The sequence below is a fragment of the Octopus sinensis genome, linkage group LG19 (assembly GCF_006345805.1).
Source record: "Octopus sinensis linkage group LG19, ASM634580v1, whole genome shotgun sequence".
Lineage (NCBI taxonomy): Eukaryota > Metazoa > Mollusca > Cephalopoda > Octopoda > Octopodidae > Octopus > Octopus sinensis.
The window spans coordinates 22,759,196-22,777,307 of record NC_043015.1 but is presented as its reverse complement, the minus strand read 5'-3'; positions in this window follow the sequence as shown (position 1 = coordinate 22,777,307).

The window sequence follows — 18,112 nt, the reverse complement described above, 5'->3', positions numbered from 1 at the left end:
ATCATACGCTCTTCGCTACCTTCACTATTTATCCACGCATGATTTAAACATTCACACGCTTGGATGGACTTCACACTCTGTATATCATCTGCGCTTTAACATGTTTTGTTTTTCGTCCTGCAGGATGTCCAATAAAATCCGATCTCTTTGCCTCGACAAACCCAACAAGAAAGAATTTGTACAGGGTTATATATTATCAATAACACTAAGAGTGATCTGACAATTATTATCCGCTTGAGTAAAAAGTAAGCAACATTTTGAACCATGAAGAATTTGTACCGGACTTCTACAGTGTTCTGAATTTTCAGTTTAAGCAGTGTTTTGCAATTGTCTGATAATACATATATGGATTTGTCCAAATGCATCAATACGTTAACATTGATATTTTCCCCGTCTTAGAATCATCTCAAATGGAACTAACAAAGACCGATATTCGAGCAAGTTTGATATTCAACTTCAAAAAGGATGTAAAACAGCTGAAACTGCTAACGAAATCAACGAAACGTTTGGTGAGGAAATGACCAGTGAGTAATACCTGAGCCTTGAAGATCGTCAAGCGTAGTGGACGCCTATCTTTCATCAATGACGGTCTATAAAAGACCGTCATTGATTTAAAAAATCCAGGTAAAACCAACCAAGAACTTGTAAAAGAACTTCAAGTTAGCAGAAAACTGTCTGCAACCATTTGCATCTCATCGTAAAATCAAAAAAGAAAATCTTCGACAAATCGTTATAACACGATTTAAATGAAAATCAGAAAATGCGCAGTTATGAAATTTGCTCGTCGCTTCTTCTCCGTAACCAGACCGATCCATTTCTCGACTTGCCATGAAGTTGCCAATATGAACGAAAAACTGCTACTTCTCCGTCCCAGACTCGCCAGCAGAAGAGGGCCAGTCATTCTTCATGACAATGCTCGACCACACGTTTCACTAATGACGCTGTAGAATTTGAGTGAACTTGGCTACGAAGCTCTTCCCCACACAGCTTATTCCCTAGATCTTTCTCCTACCATCTACCACTGTTTGAAGCACCTTGATGGTTTCCTGCGAGAGGAGTTCAAGAATCAAACCGATACTATAAGGCGTTCAAAACGTTCATGAGCTCCAGAAATCCAGATTTTTATGTTGCCGGAATAAACAAACTCGTTGTCAAAAATGTGTTTAATGGTAGGTTGTTTGATGTATATATTTTACGTATTGTTAAAATATACTGTAAAACGTTGCTTACTATTTACTCAGCCTGATATTATAACTATCGCTTTCGCCTCTACTATCTATATCATTATTACCAGTAAAACCAATAATACTCCTATCATTCTAATTACCATTGTTATTATTATTACTATTATTATTATTATTATTATTATTATTATTATTATTATTATTATTATTATTATTATTTTATGTTTGACTTTTGCTTTATGTCTGTACAAGTTGGCTCCAAGTCTCACCCAGAGACCTCAAGAGACAACAGGTTGGAAGTTCAGGTTGTTGTTATACCTAGTGTGCCATATAATTGGGTTTTTTTTGGTGTTGTACTAGTGAATGTCTGATACGTAAATTTTTTTTAAAAGTTTGTTTTAAATCTTGGGATTACATAGAGAGTATTTTGCGTAGGATATGAGCAGTTCCCATGAGCACTGTCTTTTGAATTTCTGTCATTTTGGGGTTTCCTGGTATCTGAGTTAGGTAGCAATCAGTCCCTTTCGCTATCATTCCCAGGGCACCTATGACAACAGGTATTGTTTTAGTCTTCAGCTTCCACATTTTGCTGATTTCTATTTCAAGATCTTTATATTTGCTCAGATTTTGGTAGGCCTTGACAGATACGTTTATATGGATTGGGACAGTCATATCAATGATGAGGCATATTCTTTGTCTGAAGTCTTTCAATATGATATCTGGCCTATTTGCATCTATCTTTCTGTCAGTTTGAATGGGGAAGTCCCAGAGAAGTAAGATGTGGTCATTTTCAAGCACTGGATGTGGTTTGTGTTCCCACCAGTTTTTTTCATGGGGCAAATCCAGGTTTTTGCAAATTACCCAGTGAATATATTGTCCAGCTCTATCATGCCTGTTGAGATACTCTGTAGGCGCTAGAAGACTGCACTTGGAGACAACATGATCAATGGTTTCATTTTGTTGTCGGCACACACGACATGTTGAGCTACTGCCGTTCTTTAATATGTTGGCCTGGTAGTTTCTTGTCGGTAGGCATTGATCTTGAGCTGCTAAGATAAAGCCTTCTGTTTCAGATTTTAAGCCAGAGGCCATTAGCCATTGATGGGTGAGGGCTTTGTCAATATCTGCATTATTCGCTCTCTTTGGGTATTCTCCATAGAGAGGATTTTCTTGCCATTTATTATTCAGAATATCTAAAGCCGCAGTTTTGGCACGGGTTTTCATGCGCCTAGCTTTTTCTGTGCTTGTTTCTTGTATTTCTATCTCTAATTCCGAAGTCTGTTGTATTCGGAATTCACTTAGATATTCCTTTGCCTGTTTTGTTACTGAGTATGATGCTTTCTTGTTTTCATGTTTTGAGACAAGTTTTAACATCCAGTTCTCAGACTTTTTCAGGTAGGAGTCTAGGCCAATTGTAGCAATCTTCATTGTTATTGCCAGTTGCAAAAGACCACGGCCTCCCTCTTTTCTTGGCAGATAGAGTCGTTCTGTATCTGCCTTAGGGTGGTGCATTCTATGCATTGTCAATAGTTTTCTTATTTGTCTGTTGAGCTGACATATTTCAGTAATTGACCAGTTAATGATATTGAAACTGTAAGTCACGACTGGTATGGCTAACGCATTGATCGCTTCGATCCTGTTTCTTGCATTCAGCTCTGTCTTGAGTATTGCTCTCACTCTTCGATAGCATTCTCTCCTGATCCTTTCCTTCATCTCTGAATGCCTTATTCCGTTCCCTTCAATAACCCCTAGTTACTTGAATCTCACCGCTGGGTCTAGTTCTTTTATGACATTCTGCTGGTCAAGGTTAACGTTAGATGTTTCTGTCATATTTCCTATAATAAAGGTAGCTTTTCCACATTTATCGAGGCCGAATTACATTCTGATGTCGTCACTGAATTGTCTGACTATCGCTAGTAAGCCCTTGAGTTCTTGGTCATTTTTTGCAAAAAGCTTTAAAGCATCCATGTAAATGAGATGATTTACATTTTTATCAAACATTTTATACCCGTACTGCGCGTCACTGAGCGGTTTTGAGAGAGGTATTATGGCTAAACAAAAGAGAAGTGATGACAGTGAGTCACGCAGGAAAATGCCACACGAAATTTTTACATCACCAGCATTTAGGGATTCATTGCCACTGTTCAGAGTTAGTGTGGTTCTCCATGATCTCATACTTACAGTCAAAAGGTTTCGCAGAGTAGGTGCTATCTTATACATTTCCAGGCATTTCCTAATCCAGCTATGTGGTAGGCTTTCAAAAGTCTTTTTAGAGTCTATCCAGGCTATTGATAAATTTTTGTGTCGTTTGTGACAATCTTCTAAGATCATCTTATTGATGAGTAGTTGATCTTTACAGACGTAGGATCCACGTTTACATCCTTTCTGTTCATTAGGGAATATGCTGCTGTCTGTTAAAAAACTTTAAGTATATTCTGTCAGGACAGATGTTAGCGTTTTGTACATAGTTGTTAAGCAGGTTATGGGTCCATAGTTTTTTGGTTCATTTGTTTCTTCAATTTTTGGAAGCAGGAATGTTAACCCATTAACTAGCCAAGGAGGCATCCTACTAGGGTGTTGCAAAACATCATTGTACAGTTCTGTTAGCAGTTCATGGCTCTCTGGGAAGGCATTCAGCCAGAAGTAAGGCATTTATCCTTTCCTGAAGACTTCCATTTGCTTGATTTCCTGAGAGCAGATCTTCTACGATGACACCCTCCCACTTTTGCTCTTCTAAGGGGTCCAGTTCTGTAGATATTCTGTCAATCCAGGGGGCCTTTTCGTTGTGTGTTTTTTCTTCTGACAAAATTTTATTCCAAAATCCCTGCACTTCTTCTTTTGATGGTACAGACCTTGCAGTAAATGCTGTTTTTCCTATCTTCCTGTAAAAATTCTTGGGGTTATTTTTGAACATGTTGTTGTCCTTGAAAAATCTAACACGCTTTTCATACCTCGCTATGCGGGCAGCTTTTGCAGATACCTATTTCTTTACTACCTACAAGGGGCTAAACACAGAGGAGACAAACAAGGACAGAAAAACGGATTAAGTCGATTACATCAACCCCAGTGCGTAACTGGTACTTAATTTTTCGACCCCGAAAGGATGAAAGGCAAAGTCGACCTTGGCGGAATTTGAACTCTGAACGTAACGGCAGACGAAATATGGCTACGCATTTCGCCCGGGGTGCTAACGCTTCTGCCAGCTCGCCGCCTTTGGCAGATACCATTTGTTTGATGGTTTCTATGGTGGCATCAATATCAAGTATAGTTTTCATATTGTATTTTTTCAGCAATTTTTGAAACTTGTGAACCTTAAGGTTTTTCAAATATTCAATGTCAGATCTAAATAGTCTAAGTTGTTGTTAAAGACGCTCTTGCCAAGAAGGCTTTTTGTGGGAATGTTGCCGTTTTCTAATTTTTACACTACATAGAATCGTTGAGATTTTCGCGGATCCATAGTATAGGTGGTTGAGATTTGTGATATCAACATCATTAGCTGAAATTATATCCTTAAGTGCAAGCCGGATTTTACCAATTATTTTCATGTTTTGGTTAGAGTTGCGGGTTTTAGGGAGTGTATCACGTTCATTCATGCTGGTTTCTTTAATTTTCAGCCATTCAATCATGATTTGATTTTTTATCTCATGTAGTTCTGTTGGGTCAATATATGTGTGATTTTCTTTAAGTATTTGATGTTCATCTGTGTTTATGATTGATTCAGGGAGTATTTCACTTTGCCTATCACTTATAGTAACTCTTTCAATCCTTACTTCGTTTTTATCAGCCCTGGGTTGGTCTATAAATTTTTCCTCTTTATTATCTTCTCTAGCTGCAGCTTCGTTCATTTTATCCGATATTGCTTGTCTAACTTGATCAATCTCTACTTCAGTCAGTGATTTTTTTTTATAATGTTTCTTCTGACGTTGGCAAGTTTGTTACTGTCTATGTAGGGTCTTACTTCAGGGTGTTTCTGTCTCCAGTTTAAGTATGTTTGTACACATGGCATGCCTCAAGCACTTCTTTATTATCTTCCCTAGACCATTTTTACTTCTTTTTCTTTTGATTATTTGGTGATGAGCATGGATGGCCATCTGTTGGAATATTCCGGTTGTGGAGTACGTCCAGCTCCTGTGTGTTTGGAAGATTCGATCCAGTAGCTGATTTTTCAATCAGAAGTTGGTTCAATTTTCGGGTACCTGGTCTTTTGTAATCCGCGCGACGACCAATGCAGTTTATTGTTTGATTTGTTGACATTGAAGCATGACGAGCTTCCATTCTTATATTAGGAGATGGATCTGTCAGTTTAGGGTTCTCTACACGTAAGCATTGCTCGTAGCGCAGCTTCTTAAGGCTAGCAGATCTGTATTCGTCTGTATTTTTTTTGTTGATAGTTTTATCTCCGAACATTTTTTTCCCTTCTCTTCCTTTTTTCTTCTCTCTTTCTCTCTATCTCCTTCTTCCTCCTTTTCTTTCCTTCTTTTCCCTTCCTCTTTTAAACTTATAAAAGGCTTACTCTGCCTGTATTAGTTCGAAATAATGAGAATAAAATACGGAGAAAGAAAAGAAAAAAAAGGATCTGTCACTTATTATTGTTATTACTATCACCTTCACCACCATCACCATCATCATCATCATCAACATCATCATCACCATCATCATCATCAATGACATTGTTTTACGTGTAGTCACAGCCACCATCATCACCACTACTGCCATTGTGTGGGGGAATGGTTGGTTATAGGGGTCATGTTCTATGGGTCTATAAATAGATTCCGCAGATGGTGTAGACAAAGGACATTAATGGTCAGTAAAAAGTCAAACCTGTTTACATTTTTTTTCCTTTCTCTTTTCTTCCTTTCCACATACATATGTATATGTATATGTATACTCACACACACATATTATCTGATGTTTACGTCGATGATTTTTAAAAAAATTCTGAATTCAATGTTATGTATATATTTTTTAAATTTCTGAATATACGTATGTATATGTTAGCAGGTGCTTACTTTCATAATTCTTTATCGTGCATTTAATTGTGTTGTTACAATAAAAGGCAATTAATTTAAAAGGCAATTTTACACATTCTTATAGTCATGAGAGACGGCTAAATGTTCACACAAAATTGGAAATATTTATGTTTCGAATTTTTCTTAAGTGTACGTTTGTATGAGCTGTAGATATGTAAGTTCCTTTATTATTATTATTATTATTATTATTATTATTATTATTATTATTATTATCCTGTTCCTATGATCTTCCGCGTTGCCATTATTATCAAGAAAATGCAAGAGGAATTTGTGGGATGAAACTTGGATTTTGAGATTTCATGACTTCGAAACAAAGATATTTCGTATATGTTGTGGGGGTGAAATTGAGCGAGCACACATGCAGCAAGCACATTTTTAATAATGAATAGCAAGATACTGATTTAGTAAAACACAAATCAATCGAATAGTATAGGCAACATGAAAGAACAATTCTAAACTCAACTGTTACCAATTAAAAAGAAAAGGAAAGATACTTGCATCTAGCCCTGGTTAACATTGAAAATCGTAAAACCTAAATGAATCATTTCAAAATAAGCGCTTTTAATAATCAATACCATCGCACGAACAGAGGCAATTTCGAAAATTGAAGAATGCAAGAGAGGAGCAACCATTGATTGTATATTAATCTACAATACCAGCTTTGAAAGATTCCTACGATGTATAGGAAGAGAGAGATAAGAAGATAGAGAGAAAGGGGGAGAGAGTGAGAAAGGGAGAAAAGGGAAAGAGAAAGAGAGAGATTACACACAACACAATATATATATATAGATATATATATATATGAATGTTAAATTTATTGGAAAGTAATTACAACATAGCCAGATGTCACATAAGAGTCCCAGGAATCAGTGATCAGACTTGTGTGGGAGTTAATTCCGGTGAGAAGTGCGACGTATTTTGGAGATCATAGGAAAACTTGATAATGGATACCGACGCTCAAGATGTTATTAAATCAGTTATATCTTTATATCATCGACATATGTCTCAATGGATGCATTCGAAATTTTTACTGTTCCTATCACAGATTGGACTTGTAACGTACGAATTAGCCGCTCGATTTCTCTTTCCGAAAATCCCAGTTTTTGTGTGTATGAATGTATTCTATAACAGAGAGATTTTATAATTCTATTTCGGATGGCATTGAAAATTATCTTAGCAACAGCATCGTGCCGTATAGGGGAGGGTAATAACATGACATTTTGGGACAGCTGCTAATAATATGCGAGATATCTTCCACAGAAACAGGACATAGCCTACACATGCGGTTGCAGCTTCGGATAATAAGAGTGTCACAGTCTAGCTTGTTCACCAGGTACTTTTTGGCAATATCCTGCTCCTGGATTGCAAACGCATAGCCTTCAAAAGTTTATGTGATCTGGTGGTCTTGTGTCCAAGAGATGCTGCGCTTCGTATCAGTTTTACTTCTTTAAGCTTCCGAACAACAAACACATGCATAATCTTTTATTTATTCAATTTTTATTTGTATGCTGAGTGCTTTCCATCCAGGTCTTCTATGAGGTAAGAGATCCCAGCCTTTTGGGGGCTGCATAGGGGATCATCAGGACGGGAGTGTTTCTTGAGGACTTCACTACCAGCTCGTATAATGTTGCTCATTCGCTTTACAGCACGACATCAATCATTTTTTTTTTGCTGTTGTTGTTTAGCAGCTGCTGCCTGAGTGATACCAGAAGGTATTCGAAGGCCGTCTGCACTGATCTCAGTCCTCTACCACCTTCATTCTTGAGTAGAGCCTCTACCACCTTTATTCTTGAGTAGAGCATGTCGACATTACTGTTTCCGTAGAAGTTCCCAGTTGTTTTCAGGAGTTTGCGGATTTTGAGATCTATGGAGTGGAATTTCTCTACAGACCAATCAATAATCTTAAATGTTGAGATCAACACTGATACAGCAAATGCATTGTGGGATATTGTTTTGCTGCAGAAGGAGAGTTCCGACTGCCATATTTTCCTAAGTCTGCTGCAATATTCTCGGGTCACTCTACCTTTATTCACAGTACTTCATATGATACATTTACGTCTATGCCTAGGTACTTGCAACATTCATTGTGTGGAATGGGGGGATAGAGAGTTCGTTGATGCACAGATTTTGGGGTTGGGAGACTGATTTTTCTCGTTCTATAACCAAAAATGAACATTTCTTTCGGCCAAATTCTATGCCTATATCAGCTGAAAATGTTATTAATTCCAGTTGTTTTTTGGCATTAGTTACCTTCATATTTCCAGCAGTTGAAGATCCTACCATTTGTTTTCTGCAGTAGGAACGATAATGGAGTCAGTGCCAAAATGAAAAGATGTAGAGAAACACTATCTCCCTGGAATATTCCCTTTAAATGCCGATGCGATCAGAAACAATTATTCTGTTCTCAGTTGTAACGTTAAGACTTTGTGAGACTCTCTATAGCAGCAATTAAGGTAGTAGGTTCCTTTGCCAGATGTAGGCCCTTCAGCAGCCATGAATGAGAGATAGTTGAATGCCGTCTTATAGTGAAACCATACTGTCACACAGTTTCTACGTTGTTTTCTTACTTCAAACATTACAGCTTTGTTTAATAAAAGCTGTTCCGCACATCCTCATAGTCCCTTCTTTCCACCAGCCTGTTCATCAGTCAAAATGTTGTTCGACTCACAATGGTCCTAGCGGAATTGTTTGAGGCAGCTTGTGTACAATTTGCACATAACGTTTAGGCCATAAATGGGCCTGATTTCATCTCGGTGATTTCATTTTTGGCAACAAGATTTGTCCTTGTTGTAGCAAGCCAATCTTATATATCATTCTGACCTTCCGTAGTTCTTTTGAATATACATATTTGCTGGTTATTATAAAATGCCAGCTTCTTGTAACAGTTTCCAACTATTAGGTCCCTTCCAGATATCTTCCCGGTTTGCATGTTTGCCTACTGCTAGAGAGAAGGTTTCTGCATCAATTTTGTATGTTTTACTGTTAGTGTTGGTACAATATTCTCTCTCAACTGTATTTAACCATGATACATTCACGATGAAAGCGCTCTTTCCGTTCCAAGTTATTGACCAGAATGATTGTAGATCTTCTTGTGAGGGAGCATTGTTAATGGTAATCATTTCCTTCCTCATCTCTCTGTATAAGGTTTGTAGTTTGGAAACAAACTTACAATTAACAATGGCACGTTCAAACATTCGCATGCGATAGCAGAGTTTCTCGCTCATCTTCCTGAATTCAAATTTTAAAGAGATTAGCGTTCCCTCAAGAGCTCGGTTTGAAGAATTGCCATAAAATTTCGTTAATTTTTGTTTAGGTAGAGTTGGCGAGGTGTAAACTCATTCTTCTTACATTTTACATTTTACTGTTGATGTTTTCTTCAAGTTTTGTTTTCCGTCTTGATGGTTTCCGTTCAGTAACTTCGTTACTTTGTTCACCGTAGATTTCTCCTAGGTGTTCTTTAAGAGTAATGGCGGCTGTGTATATAAGAGTATTAATATTCCAGTAATTAATATTCCATGATTCCATGTGCTCTCCAGCAACATCGTCGATAGCCTTAGAAATTAAATCGGTCGGTTTTTTCTTACTCGTGTTGGGAATGGTCTGTTGCTCATAGGAAGCTTCGAGAGAGTAGTAAAAATTTTTGCGAATTGTAATTTTAAAATGTTTTTGAGTTAGATGCATTCCGTCGTCTTTGCTGCTAGGATAGATTTGAAGGCACCCTCGAATCTAGCGGTGGCAGGAACGGTGATTTATTTACATTATTTTTTACGCCGTTCCTGGAAGATTTTAGCCTATTTTCAGTGTCCTGTGAGGATCGAGGACCAGTTGAGTTTTTTTTTTTTTGACAAAGGATGCTTGTTGGAGCTGTTAACCGTGAAGATATTCAAGTCGGGATGAGCTTCGTCACAGTATTGTTTTAATCTTTTCATCTATCCGATTGAACGCCCATCTCAGGTTTTTTCATAGCACCGATGTAAATCTTGGTTTTCATCGGTGGTGACGTTGTTAGGTGGTCGTGTTACTCTGAGCCATAATCGTGTTAGTGAGATTCCAAGTTCTGTAGATGTATATTATATAATCTGTTCAGGATCGCGCTGCATTGGGGAGTAAGAGGTGTTTCTCTTATTAATTATTGGAGAAATAAACCAGATATCGCTTTAGGCTGGAAAAATTGGCATATTTCTAGAGGAAGGCGTTCGATGCGGACATTTAAAACTTTCTACTGTATCTGCACGTTCGATGTTGACGGCGCCATATGTATGTATGTATAATATACTAGCAGTATCGCCCGGCGTTGCTCGGGTTTGTAAGGGAAATAACTATATAAGCATTTTATGAGATGTAAAGTATAATAGCCATCTCAATATGGTTAACCACAAAGGGGGGGGGGTTACTGTAGCTTTTTACGATCTGAGATTTAATAATAAATTTTTAGAGAGTTACTTCCCTTATATATGCCAAAAATGCATTAAAAAAGGAAAAATTGATGGTAATTTTTTTTTAAATCGTACACTCATCGTAGACGCGCGCTAATACCCAGAAGGGCTCGATATGAATCACGACTATAAGATACCCGGTTTTGGTTAAACTGCACCGCAATATGCGGGAGTAGTTAGGAATCTAAATCGTAGGAGACAGACAGCACACAACCTCACTTTTATATATAAAGATATATACATGTGTATAATATATATATATATATATATATATATATATATATATATATAGGGAGAGAGAGAGAGAGAGAGAGAGAGAGAGAGAGGAGAGAGAGAGAGAGAGAGGAGAGAGAGAGAGAATCAAACGACGAAAATGCAATCGTTCTAGTGTGAGTGAACTCTAGCTCAAAGATACGTCGCAGAAAGATTTACTTGTTGTTGCTGTGAAAATATTTGTCTACCACCAAGGATTTCCGTTACCAAGGACATTTTAGACATAACAATACCCTTTTTGAAATACTTAGTATATTCTAGACCACGTTACTCAATGAGAGATTTTTGAAAATACCTACATTGTGGTTTGGCTTATGTGGTTAGTAGTTTTAGCTGATCGAAAGAGAATGAAATTTAGTACGGCTCCCGAATAGTTGCATTTGCAGCATTTGTGTTCCTCTCTGATCGTGAATGGACCATCTTTTCGATCATCGGTTTAAACACATTGTTTTATTAAATCTCTACGCTTTACGTAGTGAGTTCTAGTTTCTCGAATACAGACTTGGTGCTATTCCCCCAGAGACAAGCAATAACATTACAAAAATAAATTAGCCTTTAACACTATTATTGGTCTAATAGATGCGAGCAAAATAAACATCACTCAGCCTCTTCCGACCAACACTTTGCTATATTGGCTAATTTGTTCGCTTTTTTATATATATTTAAATCACAATATTCAGTTCGATATGATACTAATTTTGACTGAACTTAAGGAAGAAAACTAGAGGGCGCCTTTGTGTATAAGTCTGTGCAGGTGCATATATTCTGTGCGTGTGTATGTGTGTGTGTGTGTGTGTGTGTGTGTGTGTGTGTGTGTGAGTGTGTGTGTGAGTGTGTGTGTGTGTGTGTGTGTGTGTGTGTGTGTGCATAGATAGATTGATACATTCGTACACACACACACATCTATATTCAGAGAACTCTGAAATATAAACAAAACTTACATCATATAAAATTAATTAAATGTACTGAACCATGGCAAGGAGTCTAAATTAGATATAATGAAAACACGTCAGTAGACAAAGGCAAGGTCGTGACAGATTCCCTAAATCGAAAACAGAAAAAAAGTAATACAATAAAATACGATAAAACAAAGAACAATAATAAACACAAATAAACACATTAAGCAAAATAATTTAGAGAACTGAACCTATTCCGAAGTAACATTTCACAAGTAATCAATCTAAAATGCAGTGTATGAAATTAAAAATTTATATCCGATTTCACTTTCTTTTACACACCATCATTGAATAGAGAAAGGTTTTTTTTAAACTCAGTCACGTACTTTGTTGCTATTATTTTTGTAAAGTATTCCCCAGGCAGTTCTTACTGAACAGACACCGTCATTGGCTTCACTACTGCGTATTTATTAGCGTCGCTGTGAATAAATATTTCTAGGAATAGACCCTCCAGTATGTTGCTCCCGATATATTTTTTAAGCAGTGTATGATTGATTAATGATATGGCTACCATTTCAGCATGGGTGGCTACTGTGTAAAATGTCCTTCATTAGCAAAATATCAGGATTATATATTTCGTTCTGGTTTATTTCTTTCACAGGTCTGACTCAGGAGGATTGGGGTAAGCATCCACTCTTCCTGTATATCTAAAACTGCATTACCCACCAGAATCATCTCTTTTTTGATGGGAGTATTTTGTTTGAGATTTTAAATTTACTTCAGTTCATTCTACTGTTGCATTTTGTTTACTTTCTAAATAAGACATGAGGAAGATTTATTATAAATTATGTTTGCTATAAGGAGCTTTACCTCAGTGTAATTAATGTGTTAAACGTGAATGTTCAGCTAGCGACAGCTTTTTTCAATAAAGTAAACGCTCTTCAGTATAGTGCAACCCATCACTTAATTCTCTAGATCTAAAAAAGGCTTAATGTCAGCTAATTGATAATGTTTATACCCCTTTGTCATCAATAAGTTTATCTGCATCATACTGCAGACAAGTGAAATCTCTTGATGGTTCTTTGTGAGGGCGAGTATTAAAGAACACAACACACACACACACACACACACACACACACACACACACATAAATACACACATATATATATAATGGAGTTTAGTAAGATCGAATGACTATAATGCTCAACTAATAGACGCAGTCGTTACAAATAACACATTGGATAAATCTACTGCATTGTATCCTACACATGAAAAAAAAAGAGAGATTGTCGGGGAGAATGACTTAGGTTAATAAACGTTGGAACACGACAGCCTTTGAATTAATCTAAGGTAACAGGTTGCCCAGGTATACATACATATATGAGTATATGGTTCTCTCTCCATCTCTCCATTTCTCTCTCTATCTATTTATCTATCTCTCAGTCACTCTCTCAATCTCTCTCTCTTTCTCCCTCTCTCTTTCTCACTCTATGTCTATATGTAGTTATCTGTTTAGTGTTGAATGTCGGAAGAACAGGTATCCGATACCATAGTACAGATATTTTGTTGTCGAGTTAATCTCCCGTTGGAATTTCACAACAGGAGCTAGTTTTGTCTGAATATCCTGTGAATCTATAGGCGAAATTCAGCATAGCAAAGGAATAAATCCACTAAAATATAAATATTATGTGTGTGTGTGTGTGTATGGGTGTGTGCACGTGTTTGTTTGCGTGCGTGCATGTGTGAGAGACTTTACAAATAATAATTTAGAAGCATTCAGAGATACGAAGTACATAATTTTTATCGGTAGAAGTCGAAATAAATAAAGCTATAAATATTAGCATGTAGATTATTGTGTGTGAACCACGATAAATCTTCCAAACAATTTTCCTGAAGAAACAATCCGAATTTTCTCGGTTCATTATAGAAATTTATATCCTTACCAGCCAGGATTGTGAAACGTTAAATTTAGAGACTTCGAGCGATTTGAAGCTACTGATTTTTAACGATAGAACTATACAGATCTGAAATATGAAAAGTGAATCCTTAAAAAATTCTATAAAACCATGAATTTAGCTTGAACTATCTACGTCCGAAACTGGCATAGAGTCTATTCTGGGCCTAAATTCCTGAAGGCACTTGTTGCTATGTATATATGTATGCATTTTTCATAAGCCATTCTGTACCGCAGTAATTGTATTCAAACATAGGTTAAGCAAACCGTTAACGACTTGAAATGTTGTTTCTGCTACGATTAGTTGCGTAATCGTGAGTATGCAAATAAAGTTCGATTTCAATTGGAAACTCCTAATTAACACGTCCTTGTGGTATTTTTTATTCAAATCTGACACTAATATTGTATAAGATATAATTTATAGTTAATGATATACTCTGTCATAAGATTTTTTTCTGCACATGGAGAATTTGAACACAACAAGAGAAATAAAGGAAAACGAAACACGAATTTTCACAGTTTGTATATGTCCGCTATTGTTGTTGCGTCATTGGTTCTCAAACAGTGCTCTTATTATGTTTGGCTTCTCGTCAGATGCGTTCCAATCAAGACTTTATTAAAGAAGAAACGCTGTTGATTGGGATAGGCCCAGTAGATCAAGTGAATTTTTTGATCTTAGTTGCAATTTTACAATTTTAAAAATGTGTGCAAATTAGTTATAAATTGGTAATCTGACAGTTGATTATCTTAATATAACCGCATCAGCGGCAGTTGTTGTAACTCGTGACACTTGAAATACTCTGCTCCCGGCGCAATAAAGAGACTGTAATTAAAGCTTGAATAGGTTCTACTTGTTATATACGCTTGAAAAACATCATGGAAGTAATATTAATATCTAACTGTTCTTGCAGAATTTGGCAAATGTCAATTTCTAGAAGATCTCTGAAATTCTATTATTGAGGTCTATTCAAATATATATTTGTGTGTATGCATGTGTATCTATGAATCTCATTCTCTCTCCCCCTTTGCCTACTTGTCTCTCTACGTAGATTTAAAGTTCATGTATACATACATATATATATTCACATACATACATACATACATACAAACACACACACACACACACACCACACACACACACACAACACACACACACACACACACACACACACACACACATACACACACACACACACACCACACACACACACACACATATATATATATATATATATATATATAATATATATATATATATATATATATATATATATATATATATATATACGTACACACAAGGTGCGGTGAAAATATTGTTGTCTAAATTAACGAAAGTGGAAATAACTCTGACATCTCATTTGAACAGATATATTTACCGAAACTGTATTAAAACATCTTGAAATACTAAAGAGTAAATTTATTCCATAAACTACGGCTTCCAATCATCTTCGTAATCTCCTGCATCTCTTCTGGATGGTCTCCTTCTTTAAGTTGTTTAAGTTGCCCTGATGCATTACCACACACTGGCTCTCATGGCTTCTCATCTTAACTGATTAGAAGTGTTATCATGCACATTAGTTTGCCTTGGCATAAAAGATGGGCTACAGTACAATTTCTGCTTAATACCAGAGATTTGCTGGTCAGTTGCTTGACTTTAACCAGTTGAGAATATTCTTTGGTAGCTGATGATATGTGCATCTCTGATCATGAGAAGAATTAGTGGGAGAGCGTCATACACATGTGTTGAGTGGAATTCTTTGGGGTTAGGATAATTCACATATGGAAACATGGATGTTTCGTTGAAAGTCTTTTAAACTACCCTTATTTATTGACCTTTTGAGTGGGATGGGCTATTCAACATGCAGAAAATTCTAACCAGGTCCCACCTGCAACGCCATGTGCTGTTAATATTGATATGAGGTCAGCATATCGCGCACATATGGTTGGGATGCATGTGCCTGGTGTAACCTTAATCAGATGGGTAGTCATGATGGGTATACTGGGTTTCATATATTTTACCCCAGTGCCACTTTAATGTGATGCACTGCATTCTCACTCAGTAATAATAGTAATAATAATAATAATAATAATAATAATAATAATAATAATAATAATAATAATAATAATAACATTTTTGGACATTTTCAGTGATTTTTGCCTGATGTATAGAAGCAAAAGTGTATGTTTCCCAGAAAATAAAGATCTTTTTCGAGTACATGTAAGAGAGATGACTCAACTAAAGATACCATTTATTTGGGTTACATCATGTGACGTAGTAACCGTTCCACCAAGGGGCTGCATCGGTATTTGCGTCAAGTATCCCCAAAGTTCCTTCTACCACAATAAATTGAAATGATGTGGGCGATTTAATAATCATGTAGAGGAGGGGACGGAGATCTAACTAGGCAGCTAATAGATGGACTTCTACATGTTCCTTAACTATGCAATGATGCCTGCTCCCTGTACTGCTAAATAAACTAGGAAGCACTTTGAAGTATTCGATATTTTTCTCTGCAAATTTATAGCCATGATTTATAGGGTTAAATGACATTTTGTTATTAGGTAGCTCATCAATAACTAGTATTATTGTACGAACTATTGCTAAATTTATTTTTTAACTTTTAATTGCGATAAAAAGATTTAGTTAGCAGAGCCAATCTCGTATTTTCAAGAATGAAGTGTTAGCAAAAATTACAAAATAAAAAAAAGAAAATAGTAATAAAACGAATATAAATAGTAGATCAGTAGATTAGCTGCAAGTCCTAATTTCCTGTTTGATAGACTACACACTATCTGAAAAAATGTGGCAAACGCAAAAAGTAATGTATAATAAAATAAACAAGAAAGTTAAAAAAAAGTAGAAAATAAGCAATAGCCCCAAACAAATAACTATAAAGAAGAGAAGTTCACTTTACAATATTTAACCTATTTAATTAGGAATTCTCGAGCAATTAGGCCAATCCCGCAATCTTCTCATCAAAATATCAGTCAATAGTCTTTGATATACAGAAAAATCACTGCTAATGCTGTTAAGCAAACTGTATCGCAAATACAATATAATCGAACGCTATTATAGAGTTATCGATCTCTTAGCTACCAATACAATGAAAGTGTTATATATTACGGATTTCGTGTGTGAGAGCATATATATATATATACACATACATATACATCAATATATATATATATATATATGTGCGTGTGTGTGTATATATATATATATATACATATATATATATATTGATGTATATGTATATATATATATGTATATGTATGTGTGTGTATATATATATATATAATATATATATATATATATATTATATATATATATATGTATATGTATGTGTGTGTATATATATATATGTGTGTGTGTATGTATATCTGCAAGTGTTTATTTATATATATGGGTGTACGGGTGTATGCGTGTTCAACGGCACTCCGCTTTTAGAGATTTGTGGTCGAAATTAATTAAAATAAAAGAAAATAGCAACACGAGAAAGAAAAGAAATAAAAACAGCATTAATGCGAAATGCAATTAAATAATGGTTTCCTTAATTATTCAGGGAGATTGTGTTTTATGAAAATCGAATGGTGATAAATACGTTGATAGAGTGCATATAATAGCACATTAACAAAGAAAATAGATGTGAATGAAACACCTATTGAATGCTTGTATATCGGTCCACGAGCGGGATACAGATGCCCTACAGATTAATGTATCGCAAATTGGTTTTGTGCATTTTATCCAGATCATATTCTTGGAAGATATACAGTGTGCGCAGACCGTAATTATTTCAACAAGAAGAACAAAGCTGATTAAGAGTCGAAACATTAAGATTGTATTCTTATCGCCTTTCCTATTGCATTTACCACATGCATGCATTGTAAAATAGTATTTTGTTTAAGGAGTTCATTTGGTTATTCTATAAACTCAGGTTCTAAACCTCTTTGTGAGATTTGGGATTGTATTGTGAGACCATGTCAAACTGCTTTCAACTTATATTGTCATTTATTCATTTCTTTGTTCTTTTATTTGTTTCAGTCATTTGACTGCGGCCATGCCGGAGCACTGCCTTTCAGTCGAAATATTCGACCCCAAGACTTATTCTTTGGAAGCCTGGTACTTATTATATCGGGCATGTGAACACGCCAACATCGGTTGTCAAGCGATGGTGGGGGACAAACACAAACACACAAGCACACACACGCAATATAACAAGTTACTGCAGAATATGTGGAGATGGACATCAAACAATTAATCATATTATCTCTGACTGCCCAGTCCTGGCTAAGGTGGACTGTACTCACAGACACGAAAGAGTTGGGACCTAAATACACT